At 42.9% G+C, this 14,042-nt stretch overlaps 1 non-coding gene across 1 annotated transcript; it reads right to left on the reverse strand.

Annotated features, from left to right (window-relative positions):
* Positions 1 to 13,286: 13,286 nt before the first annotated feature.
* On the reverse strand, positions 13,287 to 13,391 carry LOC145951009 (small nucleolar RNA R71). Its single transcript, XR_014428835.1, has one exon. It is a non-coding gene; the product is annotated as a small nucleolar RNA R71 (small nucleolar RNA).
* Between the last annotated feature and the right edge of the window lie 651 nt (positions 13,392 to 14,042).

The raw sequence follows: 14,042 nt of genomic DNA on the forward strand, positions 1-14,042 counted from the left end.
ATTCGTTTCATACATCTCTCCTAGTAATTCATTAATAAACATTAATAAAAAGAAAGAAATAATCGATGCGTATGTTCAAAATGGATCGCATGCCGTTCGTTATCAAGTGTAAGCCAACAACCGCACCAAGCGAACACACGTCAACTCCGTTGTTGGTAATCAAGACGAACAAAGGGGAAGGTCCAACACCGTTAAGGATCACTGCTCCAAGACCTTTCCCCTACGAATCAAATAAGGCTGTGCCGTGGATATACGACATCCATTTTTCTGCCGACAGCGATTTCTCTAACATCGCTGGACTTGGGGGCAGGACTAGGAGTGGCAGGATCTACACTCCCGAAGATCTTCATGATAAAGCCCCCAAGAATAAAGAAAAAGAAGAAAAGAAAACCGAGGAAAAAGAATCCGAGGAGGAGACAGACGAGCTGTTAAAGTTTATCCGACAGAGCGAGTACTCCATCGTGGATCAACTTCATAGGACGCCAGCAAAGATTACGTTGTTGTCGTTGATCCTATGCTTCGAACCGCATCGGCAAGCTCTGTTGAAAGTCTTGAACGAGGCATACGTGTCGCACACTATCTCCCAAGACAAGTTTGAGGGGATTGTTAGTCACATCACGGCTAATGATCACCTCACTTTCACCGATGAAGAGATCCCCGCTGAGGGACCGAACCACAACAAGCCCTTGCACATCTCTGTAAAGTGCAAGGAGTATCACATCGCTAAAGTCTTGGTAGATAATGGATCTTCCTTGAACGTGTTGCCAAAAAGAACACTTGATCAAGTGGCAATCAAGGGAGTCCAAATGCGCCCGAGCAACATGATCGTTCGAGCTTTCGACGGGTCCAAAAGAGAAGTGGTGGGAGAAATCAATCTTCCGATCCAAATTGGGCCCACCATTTTCAATGTCGAATTCCAAGTGATGGACATTACTCCCGCATACAGCTGTCTCCTCGGCCGACCTTGGATTCATGATGCGAAAGCTGTTCCTTCTACGCTCCACCAGAAAGTCAAATTCACAGTGGGTGACAAGCTGGTGACTGTACAAGCTGAAGATGACATACTCATCAGCAAGCCATCTGCCATACCTTACGTGGATGCAGCAGAGGAAGCTCTAGAGACCGCCTTCCAAGCATTGGAAATCGCCAATGTCGAAACGTTTCCCCGAGAAATGAAGAAGGTAGCCTACATGCTCACCAAGAACGGATACTTGCCAGGACAAAGACTTGGCAAGGATTCCCAAGGAATTCCCGAGCTACCCGTTATCAAGGATAATCCGGGGAAACAAGGGTTAGGATACAACCCTAATAAAGATCAAAGGACGAAGAGGAACAAAGATCCTTCTCGACGTTCTTTAAGCCAGATCTTTAGGAAGGCCGGTTCACAAGCGTCAAGGCCGGTCGTCGTCATCAAGTGCTCTTCTCCTTCCGATAGGGATGTATAGACCTGATGACTATTAGAGATTACTCCTCGGGGACAGCCCGACCCCCGAGCCTCGATAGGGCACATGTTTCCGCTGCGATTATAATAAAATCATTCTTCATTATTTCTTATTGCTTCTTTTCTTGCTTGCAATAAAATTCTAAACCGCATTATGTAACCCTGTTTGAATAAACATAAATGAGGTTAAAATCATCTTAATAATCAATAAACCCGCATCATTTTTATGTGGAAGTGTGTGACAACTTGGAGCACCTTTCCTTGGCCTCAATAAGTGCCGTCATGGATAAAAAGAAATCCATTAAGGACAAAAATCCTAAAAAACAAAAAGCTCGGCAGGAAACCCAAAAAAGGAGCTGCGCAAAAATAAGAGCAAAAGACCCGCTAGGAATCCCACAAAAGGGTGACCTAGGCAAAAATTAGGGTTGCAAAAATAAACAAAAACAAAAGCCCGCTAAAACTCCACAAATGGGTGTTTTAGGCAAAAGTTAGGGCCGTCAAAAAAAGAAAAAAAAAACAAAATAAATCCATGATGGTACCATCAATTGAATTCAACAAGGGGCTCAAGAAAAGCTATCCAAGTTGTCAAAGCACAATCATTAATAACAAAGATGTGCTTAATCTCATAAGTGTTTAATCGAACAAACCTAAACACAATAAGCCTACCTTGGCCAGCCATTCTTACAAAAACAATTTTTTCAAAAATAAAATAATCCCCTCTAAAACACAAACTTTCGAAAAAAATACATCCTTTCCTTCTTTTCTCTCTTGTCCCAACGATTTTTTTTAATAATCTAGTGGAAACATGGAGATATAGTGGTCAATAGGAGGGTTGACACATCTTCTAAAGGAAGGGAAGGATCATTTGGTTGATGACACCAAATCTCAATGTAATATGCATCATTCCTCGGTTACAGAAATCGGCAGCGCACAGCCCGTTTAGAGGAATGGCAAAAATCCAAACAGAGAAACGCATCGGTTAATTCTTTTGAAAGATAAATCAAATAGAATTAGGTGCATCATACTGCATACATGCATACAGATGATAGGTGTACTGGAAGATCACTTATTCTCTGTTTATTGAAAAAACAAACAAAAAAACAAAAAAAAACAACAAAAAAACAAAAAAACAAAAAATTTAAACTTCAGAAAAACAATGCGCCCGTACCATGTTCAGTACACCCGTACTAAAATGGGGGTTATGAACAAAATTTCAACTCAATACGGGCGTACTGAAATGGATACGGCCGTATTGGCCATAAAGAAATTTTCAAAGACCTCTTCATGAGGCAATCACATAAAATAGAAAAAATAGAAAAATTGCTTGTGTATGACAGCAGCAAACAAAATGCAAAGATTCAAAAATCAACAGCGTCATACAGAATAATTGAGCCTGGAGAGGCTCGCCGAAAGAATACTCTCTCAAAATAATTGAGCCTGGAGAGGCTCGCCGAAAGAATACTCTCTCAGAATAACTGAGCCTGGAGAGGCTTACTGAAATAATACTCTCACAGAATAACTGAGCCTGGAGAGGCTCGCCGAAATAATACTCTCGCAGAATAATTGAGCCTGGAGAGGCTTGCCGAAATAATACTCTCTCAGAATAATTGAGCCTGGAGAGGCTCGCCAAAATAATACTCCTCAGATACATTTCTGTACAGAAAAAGCCAAAACTAACAAAAAAGGCAAAAATACAGAAAAAGCCAAAATCAACAAAAAAAGGCGAAATACAGAAAAAGCCAAAATCAACAAAAAGGCGAAATACAGAAAAAGCCAAAAACGACAAAAAAGGCAAAAGATTTAGAAAATCAATCGCCTCGTACAGAATAATTGAGCCTGGAGAGGCTTGCCGAAAGAATACTCTCACAAAATAATTGAGCCTGGAGAGGCTTGCCGAAATAATACTCATACAAAATAACTAAGCCTGGAGAGGCTTGCCGAAACAATACTCATACAGAATAACTGAGCCTGGAGAGGCTTGCCGAAACAATACTCCCACAGAATAATTGAGCCTGGAGAGGCTTGCCAAAATAATACTCCTTCAGAATAATTGAGCCTGGAGAGGCTTGCCGAAATAATACTCTCTCAAAATAACTGAGCCTGGAGAGGCTTGCCGAAATAATACTCTCTCAAAATAATTGAGCCTGGAGAGGCTCGCCGAAATAATACTCTCTCAAAATAACTGAGCCTGGAGAGGCTCGCAGAAATAATACTCCCCAGAGAAACCTCAACTCACGCTCTTGGACTCAAAATCCCCAGCAAGAGCTATCAAGCAAGATCGTCAAAGTCCCTAATGGAAACACGATCGCCCAAGAAGAATATCCAAGTCAAAGGACTTAAAAACTTCCTCAGTGAAGATAGCTCTTCAACTCAGGCGTTGAGTGAGGCTAAGCCTGCAGAGGCTTCCTAAATAATACTCTGGGATACATAAGATCCCACATTCCCCAGTCGCCTACTCAGAGGCATCCCTTCAAAAAGAGAAAAAATCAAAAAGATCAATAACCATTCCCCAAGAGGAATTCGGCATTCAGCCAATCATCAAACATCAAGATAATTCGCCTATTCAGAGGCACTCTTTCAAAAAAGAGAAAAAAATCGAAAAGATCAATAATCATTCCCCAAGCGGAATCCGGCTCTCAGCCTATCATTGAACATCAAGATGATCTGCCTAACAGAAGAGGCCAATCACAACCAATGACAAAATCCCCTGGCGGATAACAGCCTACACAGAGGCAACAAAATCCAAAAATTAAAAAGAGTTACCCGAATAAGGATAACCGGGATACTCCACCAACGTCCAAAGGACGTCAGCCAATCATAAGGCACTGCTCATCTCAGAAAGAGCATCTTCGTGTCTACACCCCAAGGAAACAGAAATTCCTCAATGGGCGCCAACTACTCAATGGAAAGTTGGGACACAAGAACCTATGAGTAACTGCACATCCCCTAGACGGATCCCTGCGTTATCCAGCCCTCAGTGGCACAAAAATCAAAAACAATCGTCGAAGCAGCATCGTGGACTGTGGAGACAAAATCAACATCCAGAATCCCCAGCAGATAACAGCCTATACAGAGGCAGCAAAAATCAGAAAATCAAAAAGAGATACCCGAACAAGGATAACCGGGATACTCCACCAACGTCAAAGGACGTCAGCCAAACATAAGGCATCGCTCAATTCAAGAAGAGCATCTGTGTCTACACCCCAAGGAAACAGAAATTCCTCAATGGGTACCAACAATGCAATGCAAGTTGGGGCACAAAAACCTATGAATGACTGCACATCCCCTAGACGGATCCCTGCGTTATCCAGCCCTCAGTGGCACAAAATCAAAAAACAACCGTCGAAGCAGCATCGTGGACTGTGGAGACAAAACCATCACAAATCTCTGGAAAGGAGGTACTCACTGCTCACCGTCGTCACAAAGGTACTTAGCTTCCGGCTCGAGCAAAGAGCGAAGCTAAGCCTGGAGAGACGGAACTCACAGCTTCCAGCTTGAGCAGCAAGCAAAGCAAAGCCTGGAGAGGCGAAACTCACACCGCTCACCGTCGTCACAAAGGTGCTTAGTTTCCGGCTCGAACAAAGAGCGAGACTAAGCCTGGAGAGGCGAAACTCACACCGCTCACCGTCGTCACAAAGGTGCTTAGTTTCCGGCTCGAACAAAGAGCGAGACTAAGCCTGGAGAGGCGAAACTCACACCGCTCACCATCGTCACAAAGGTGCTTAGCTTCCGGCTCGAACAAAGAGTGAAGCTAAGCCTGGAGAGGCGGTACTCACAGCTTCCAGCTTGGGCAGCAAGCAAAGCAAAGTCTGGAGAGGCGACGATTAATACTCACCCTGGAGAGGGTAAACTCAGCTACCGAGGATGTCAGAAACGCCGAGGTATGCACCCACCTGGAGAGGCTACTCAATAATTTTCCACCGGAAGACGCTACAAGTCAGAAGGTTGGCATATTACCCGGACAATTGGGTCAACTCCTTTACTTGTCAATCGGTACACCAAAAGGCCGTTTGACTAAGTAAAGGGGGGGCAGCTGTAGACCCCTAAAATTGTCCGGGTCAGAAATAAAACTCGAAGACCCTCAAAGATCGAAGGAAAGTCAGCCAGAAGGACTCCTAGAAGACCATAGGATGGCTATCTATAGGTTTAGAGGTCTTAGAGTAGCTTAAAATAAGGAAGTGGAGGGAATGAAGCCCAATACGGCCGTACTAAACTTAATACGGCCGTATTGAAGCTTCAACACGGCCGCAGCGAACTCAATACGGCGTATTGAAGTTTCTGAAACTTCAATACGGCCGTACTGAAGTCAATACGGCCGTATTGAAGCTTCAATACAGCCGCAGTGAACTCAATACGGGCGCATTGAAATTTCTGAATTTCAATACGGCCGTATTGAATTCAATACGGCCGTATTGAAGTTCAAAAATTTCAATACGGCCGTATTGATTCTGTAGCCCGTATTGGGCCTGTTCCCTATAAATATGGCGTCATTTTGACGTCATAGGACACTGGGGAACATAGTTTTAACCCTCTCCTTGAGTATTCTGGGGTTTTTGAGCAGTGTTCTGCCCTAGAAATCACTTGGAGAGTTGATCCGACGAAGTTCTTGAGCCCCGAGCCATTTTGCTTGAGGATCGAACCTAGTCGAAGGGAAATCCTCTGGATTTCCATAGTTAAAATTTTATAGGAAGGGAGCGAGCGGGCTTGTAGAGCGAGGGAACGCCATAAAGCTTCCCAGTTTTACGAAATATATAAAAAGCACGCTTCAAAGGTTTCTTCTTCAAAATCCTTCCTTTTACTGCTTTCTGTGTGCATATTTAACTGTCATCATGTAGATAGTTAATTTATAATCGCTTATAATAAATAGGGGTAATTTAGTAATTTTATATTGTTATTTTAGAAATAATCTGTCATAGGGAACCCGAAAGGGGCGCTGTGGGGTGCTAACACCTTCCTCACGCGTAACCGACTCCCTTACCCGACTCTGGTTGTAATGGCCGAAGTCGATTTTTGAATCGATTGCCTTATCCCTTTTTCCAATGTTTTGAGTAAAACATTGGTGGCGACTCCAAAGAACCCTCCTTTTACTACGAAAACCACTAATCCATGGAGGGTCCCGCTTGGGATTAACATGGATTGGTGAGCCTTTTAATAAAATTGCTCGTTTGACAAGGTCTCAGTTTGAGAATAAGTCATTCTGGCAATCCATATTTTTAAACAAAATAAAAGAGTCCAACCATCCTTCGCGAATGCCGAAAGCCCGTTTCGGGCCGGTGGCGACAAGGAACACTCTGACTTCCATGACCAGGTTCGCGGAAAAGGACCAGCGAAGCCAGAGCAGGGGCACAACGATAAGATTAAAGTCAACAACGACAGCCAATTCAAGAAGGCGGCTAGGGTAAACAGACGGGGGAGATATGACTTCTACACTCCCCTGAACGCACCCAGAGTCCACATCCTGGAAAAAGCCAGCAACAACAACCTACTCGCCCTTCCACCACCAGGTCACACTCCTAACAGCGCCGACAAGTCCAAGCACTGTCGGTACCACAGAAACCACGGTCACACCACGGAGGAGTGTTGCACGCTCCGGGACCGTATCGAAGAGCTCATCCAGGCAGGCCACCTCGGCCAATATATCCAGCGACAGCAGGGCCACCGAGGAGGCTATGGTGGTCGGGGGCGTGGCAGAGGTCGGGGTTCGGGAGCCCGCACGGACCAATCCTTTGGCCCCCAACAAAATGTCGGCGGTGCAGTGCAGGCTGAGATAAGCCAGGAGACAGGGACAGCCCCCTTACGGGGAGTGATTAACACAATTGCAGGTGGTTTCGCTAGGGGAGGCGCCAGCAGCTCGGCCCGAAAGAGGCACCTACGAAATGTCAACTGCATCCACTCTACCACCTCGACCTCGCACCAAAGCTCACTGCCGATCTCCTTCTCTAACGAGGACTACGCGGGCGTCAGCCCCAACCAAGATGATCTCATGGTTATCGTGGTAGAAGTCGCCAACTAGGAGGTACAAAAGACATTATTGACCAAGGAAGTTCGGCTGACGTCCTGTACTAGCCAACGTTCCTCAGCTAGACGTCCCCCATTCTCTCATCCGACCTCACACGGAGCCCCTAGTCGGCTTCGCAGGAGAGCGAGTTCACACTCGCGAGTACGTAGACCTACTGACAACCTTCGGGGTACCTCCGGATACAAGGAGAATCATGGTTCGATACCTCCTCGTGGAGGCCAACACCTCCTATAACATCATTATCGGGAGGCCAACCTTGAATCAACTTAGAGCGGTGGTATCCACTCCGCACCTCACCATGAAGTTCCCAGGGAATGACGGTAAGATCATCTCCGTCAAAGCAAATCAGAAGACAGTTCGGTAGTGTTACGCCGAGAGTCTGAAGTTCTCCTCGTCCGACAAGCAAAGCAAGGAGGACCTCCCCACCGTAGCTCATTAGGTTCCATTTCTCCTCTCTGTATGAACGAAATTGTGCACTCTTTTCCCACCTCAGTCGTTGACTGAGAGGGTTTTCAACGAGGCACACAAAAATGATCAATAAAATTACTCATTCGGCTCAATCCATTGTCTTATTTATTGTTTTTATAAAAGACGAAATCGAACCAACCTTTTTCACTCTCACTAAGGTCGAGTACGAACCTTAAAACCGAGGTCGAGTACGAACCTTAATACTCTAAATCCGAGGTTGAATTCGAACCTTGATGAAACACACATATTACTCTAAATTCGAGGTCGAGTCCGAACCTCGTTAAAATTAAAGGTCGAATATGAACCTTAACGCCCATACCCGAGGTCAAGTCCGAACCTCGCTAAAATTACAAGGTCGAGTACGAACCTTAATACTCTAAATCCGAAGTCGAATACGAACCCTAACACGCTTTGCACAAATTCGAGGTCGAATGCGAACCCTAATACGTCAATCCGAGGCCAAGCTTGAGCCTCGGCATGGTTAAGGTCGGCTCTGAACCTTCGCAACATGTCACTTGACGAAAATCCAAGGACGAGTTCGAACCTTGGTAAAACGCATAAATTCGAAGACAAGTGCGAACCACTTATCCAAGGACGAGTTCGAACCTTGGTAAAATGCAAAGACGAGTACGAACCACTTATCCAAGGACGAGTTCGAACCTTTACAACGTGCTACTTAACAAATATACAAGGTCAAATCCGAACCTTAGCGCAATTCACTCTACTTCAATTTGAGGTCGACTTTGAACCTCGGCGCTAATAAATTAAGGTCGAATTTGAACCTTCACGGAAACACTCACTTAACGAAAAACCAAGGGCGAGTTCGAACCTTGACTTTCTCAACACAAGACAAAGGCATATCACAGCATACAAAAACCTACAACAGACATCAAACGTGTGCCTCAAAATGCGCAAACAGCAAAAATCAAGAGAAAACTTAAGCAAACAACGAAAATATGTATATACAAAGCCATGTTTACAGAGTTCGATACATGAATCCAACAAAACAAAAGAAAAATAAAACACAAAAACATTAACTGGCCTACGCAGAGGCGTTTTCACTAGAGCTACCCTCGAGGTCGTCCTCCTTCACCAACTTCCCGAAGAGGACTACCTTCTCCACGTGCATGGCGGAGAAGTCGAACCCCGGGGCGAGAAGCCTTGCCTAGCGAGCTGCCTTGAGGAAACCCCGCTTGTGTTCAACCACGACAGATCGTTCGATTTCCTCCAGCTTCTTCTCCAGCACTTCCCTCGCCGCCTCCTGCCTGGCCAGCTCCGCCTTCAAGAAGGTGACCTCCTCCTCTTTGCCGCCGATCACGACCTCATCGCAAAGGCGCTTCTCGGTTGCCGCCACTAGCTCACCCTTCAGAGAGCTCACTTCATCCTCCAAAGAACAAACCCGGCCACGGGAAGACGTCACCTCATCTTCGAGGAAGCGCACCCGACTTCGGGAAGAGGAGGCTAGCCCCCGCAGCTCGCCCACCTGAGAAGCATAGTTCTCGTTCAAGCGTAGAGCAATCTCCAGGGACTTCTGCACCCTCGCGAAATCCCCCCTCACGGCTCGTAGTTCGACACTTAGGCCCTTGTTCTCCTCCTTGAGGACCTTATTCTCCCCCCTTAGGACCTTGTTCTCATCCCTCAAGGGTTGAACTCGGCCCCTCAGTCTGGCTAAGTCCTCCTGCTGTTTGGACCATTGAGGCTTCCAGTGACCCATGTCGCCACCCGCCGAAACGGACCTTGGCATTCGCGACGATGGTCGGACTCTTTTTAAAGTTTTGAAAAATGATGGATTGTTAGAACGACTTATTCTCAAACTGAGACCTCATCGAACTAACAATTTTATTAAATGATTCACCAATCCATGTTAATCCCAAGCGGGACCCTCCATGGATTAGTGGTTTTCGCAAAAAGAAGGGTTCTTGGAGTCACCACCAATGTTTTACTCAAAACATTGGAAAAAGATGTAAGGCAATTGATTTTATAAATCAACTTTGGCCATTACAACCAGAGTTGGGTAAGGGAGTCGGTTACGTGCGGGGAAGGTGTTAGCACCCCACAACGCCCCTTTCGGGTTCCCTATGACGGATTATTTTATGAATAACAGTGTAAAATTACTAAATTACCCCTATTTATTATTAACGGCTATGAATAAGATATCTACATGATGAATAAATTAAACATGCGATGCAACAATCAGAAAGCAGTAAAAGGAAGGATTTTGAAGAAGAAACCTTTGAAGCGTGCTTTTATATATTCAAATGTTAGGAGGCTTTTTGGCGCTCCCTCCCACTACACGCTCGCTCGCTCCTTCCCTAAAAATTAATCTTTACTATGGAAATCAAAAAGATTTCCCTTCGACTAGTTCGAATTCTCAAGCTAAATGCTCAGAACTCAAGAACTTCGTCGGATCGGCTCTCGGAGAGAATTCTAGGGCAGAACACTGCTCAAAAACCCCAGAATACTCAAGAAGAGAGTCCAAGAAGTGTGGAAAAGTGTGGAATGACGTCCAAATGACGTCCTATATATAGGAGTGAGGCGCAGTACGGCCTCTGACATCAATACGGCCCGTACTGAAGATTTGAACTACAGTACGGCCGTATTGAATTCAGTACGGCCGTATTGGTTTCAGTACGGCCGCACTGAAGTTCAAAAACTTCAGTATGGCCGTATTGGTTTCAGTACGGCCGTATTGTAGTTCAAATTGTTCAGTACGGCCGTATGATAGTCATATTTTAGTATATCTTTCTTTATGTGATTTTACCTTGTTTGATTCTTTTTAGTAGCCTTTATTCATGTTTTAGTTCAGATTTGCATTAGTGAATCATTTAGGAATTAGTTATAAATTTTACTAATTTTCCGTAAGAATTTCCTGTTTTGACACAGTTTCTTGTACAAGCCATATCTAGAGCTATTCAACTCGGAATTTGGCAAACTTGGTGTCCCTGTAAAGATAAGACGGAGATCTACAATTCACATGTTGGACGAAAAGCCCAGTTTGGACATTTTCAGACCCAAAATTGTGCTTTAAGGTCGCGGCGCTGCACTTGATTGTTCAGCTTGTCATGAAACTGTTTTGTTTAGTTAATTAGGCTTTTGAATTGTAATTAGTGGACTGGACCTTTGGTTTTAGGCCCATTATTTTGTCTTTAAAAGCATGTAATGACTCAGGAGTTTAGATTTGGACAATTCATTTTTTAGATTTTCAGATTTTGAGATAACTTCCTCAAGAAGTTTCTCTCAAAAGTCTCTCTTCTCTCTTTAGAAACTTCTCATCTTCTCTCTCACTCTCTCTTTACACGAATTCTTTTCTCTCTCACGGAATTTCTTCTCTCAATTGGAATTTGCTGCAACATGATAATGAGGCACGGCTAATTCCTTAATCGGGTTAAGGTTTCAAGAACTACGGTAAAATTTGAGTTTCTAATTTTTACCGAACGAATCCTTTCTTCTTCTCCTCTTTTCTGTTTAGTGTAAATTCTGTTTTTCATGATATTGAATCTCTGTTTTGAACCCTAAATGAAAATGAGAAGAAGTATTTTCTAATTAGAAATAACCTAAATCCCTAATTCAATCGGTTACTTTCTTGAATTTTGTTGAAATTTGGAATGTGCGATTGTAGTTTCTGTTTTAATAAAATTCACAATCTAGATTTAGATTACTGTTTGGATTAATTTCGGATTGAATTAGATGGATTAATAATTCGTATTTGTGTGAACAATGATGATTATACCGTAGGAATTGAAACCTTGAACCGAATTTCTATACTACTGAAATTTTGTGTTGATTTGATTTCTTTGCTTTCTTAATACTTTGCTCTAATTGTTTGCTGGAAAATTTTTCCCCCCTGAGTTCTAAATTGATTTACATACATGATTAAATTCAAAATATAATGTGCTTGTGTCCTTGAGAGATGACCTAGGTTAAGTCCTCTATATTACAGAAATTTGTTGAGGAACCTAGAATTGTTTGATAGTGATACGACTGAGCTATCAAAATGGCGCCGTTGCCGGGGACATAAGTCATTTTGTTTTGATTTTTTTTATCATGTATACTAACTGTTTGTAGAAATGTTTTCGAATTTATAGTACAGTATTTTGTAATTCAATTCTAGGTCTGATTCTATCACTAATTCTGTCTCTAATTCATTGTAGTTTTGCAGTTTAGTTTTCAATATTATTGTGTTTGTCTTGAATTGTATTGTTTAGGTAATTTGTAGTGTTTTTGTAGCAATATTGTGTGGTGTCTTTGCGGTTTCTTTGTGGTTTCTTTGTGCTGTATTTTAGCTTGAAAAAAAAACAGGGAAAGAAAACACAGGAAAAACAGAGGAAAACACATTCCGAAAATTTTCAAAGATTCTCTGATTGAGCTGAAACTTGGTCTTCAAAAGGTAAAATTCACACATCAAGGCACCCATGTTATGGAATAACTACGGGTGTTAGGGATCCTTCTTGTCAAAATTCAGAGTTTCAGAGAGAATCACGACCGTGATTCTAAATCACGGGCGTGATCTTCTCTGGAATATTTTTTGGAAAACCTCAGAGAGAATCACGACCGTGATTCTAAATCACGGGCGTGATCTTCTCTGGAATATTTTTGGAAAACCCCAGAGAGAATCACGACCGTGATTTATAAATCACGGGCGTGATCTCCTCTGTTTGAATTTTTGCCAAATTCCTTCATTTTGCATGTTATAGTTGCTTATATAGTAAATATTGACTTTTCTGTTGACTTTTGACTTCATAACCTTGTATGTGTTCTTATTTGCATGACTAGGTCCAACCCTGGTACATCACATGATTTTGATCCTGAGATAGAAAGAACACTTTATCATAGGTTAAGGTGTAGGTCTAGTCAGAATAATAATAGTAGTATAGTTGATTCTGAAGTAGTTATTAATTCTACTTTTAATCCTCAATCCTGCTTAGATAGTGATACTTTTAATTTTCAATCTTGCTCTTCTTCTGAAACTGATTCTGAATTTGATATCATGGCTGATAATCGTGAACTCACTTTGAAGGAATTGGCTACACCTAATGTTGTGTATCAACCATGGTGTGTCCAATATCCTGATAATCAAACAAATTATGAGCTTAAATCTGGACTTATCCATTTGTTGCCCAAGTTTCATGGACTTGCAGGTGAAGATCCTCATAAGCATTTAAAGGAGTTCCATGTAGTGTGTTCCACCATGAGACCTCAAGGAGTTCCTGAAGATCATGTCAAAATGAAGGCATTTCCTTTCTCTCTGGATGGTGTTGCAAAAGATTGGCTCTACTTTCTACCAGCAACAATCACTACATGGAATCAAATGAAGAGATTGTTTCTAGAGAAATTCTTTCCTGCATCCAGAACAGCAGCAATTAGGAAAGAGATTTGTGGTATAAGGCAACTGAATGGAGAGACCTTGTATGAATACTGGGAGAGATTCAACAAGCTGTGTGCTACATGTCCTCAACATCAAATTAGTGAGCAATTATTGATTCAATATTTTTATGAAGGACTAACCTTGATGGATAGGAACATGATAGATGCAGCAAGTGGAGGAGCACTGATGGATAAGACACCAAATGCTGCAAGACAACTCATTTCGAACATGGCAGCCAACACTCAGCAATTTGGATTTAGAGGAACTGTCAAGGGAGTAAATGAGATGGCAATTGGTGCTGGTTCTAGTTCTGTTTGTGGTGTAGATAATCAAAGGCTGGAAAACAAAATTAATGAGCTAACCACCATGGTGAGACATTTAGCAATTGAACAAAAACAACAGGCGAATGCAGCAAGTGAATGTCCAGCAACAGTTTGTGGCATTTGTTCTTCAGAGGAGCACTATACACATTCATGTCCCACTCTACAAGAAACAGATGCAAATGTTTCTGGAATTTACACCAACCAGCAACAACAATATAGGCCACAACAGCAACAAAATTACAATCCATACTCCCAAACATACAACCCAGGTTGGAAAGATCATCCAAATCTGAAATGGGGGCAACAACAACAACAACAACAACAACCTTCATTCCAACCTTTTGGAAAATATCAGCCTCCATTCAAGCATCAGCAACAACAACCACCAGCACCTACACCTCCTCCTGCACAAAAGAGTGGACCTTC

The sequence above is a fragment of the Cajanus cajan genome, chromosome 8 (genome assembly GCF_000230855.2).
Source record: "Cajanus cajan strain Asha chromosome 8, NIPB_CcT2T_4, whole genome shotgun sequence".
Taxonomy (NCBI): domain Eukaryota; kingdom Viridiplantae; phylum Streptophyta; class Magnoliopsida; order Fabales; family Fabaceae; genus Cajanus; species Cajanus cajan.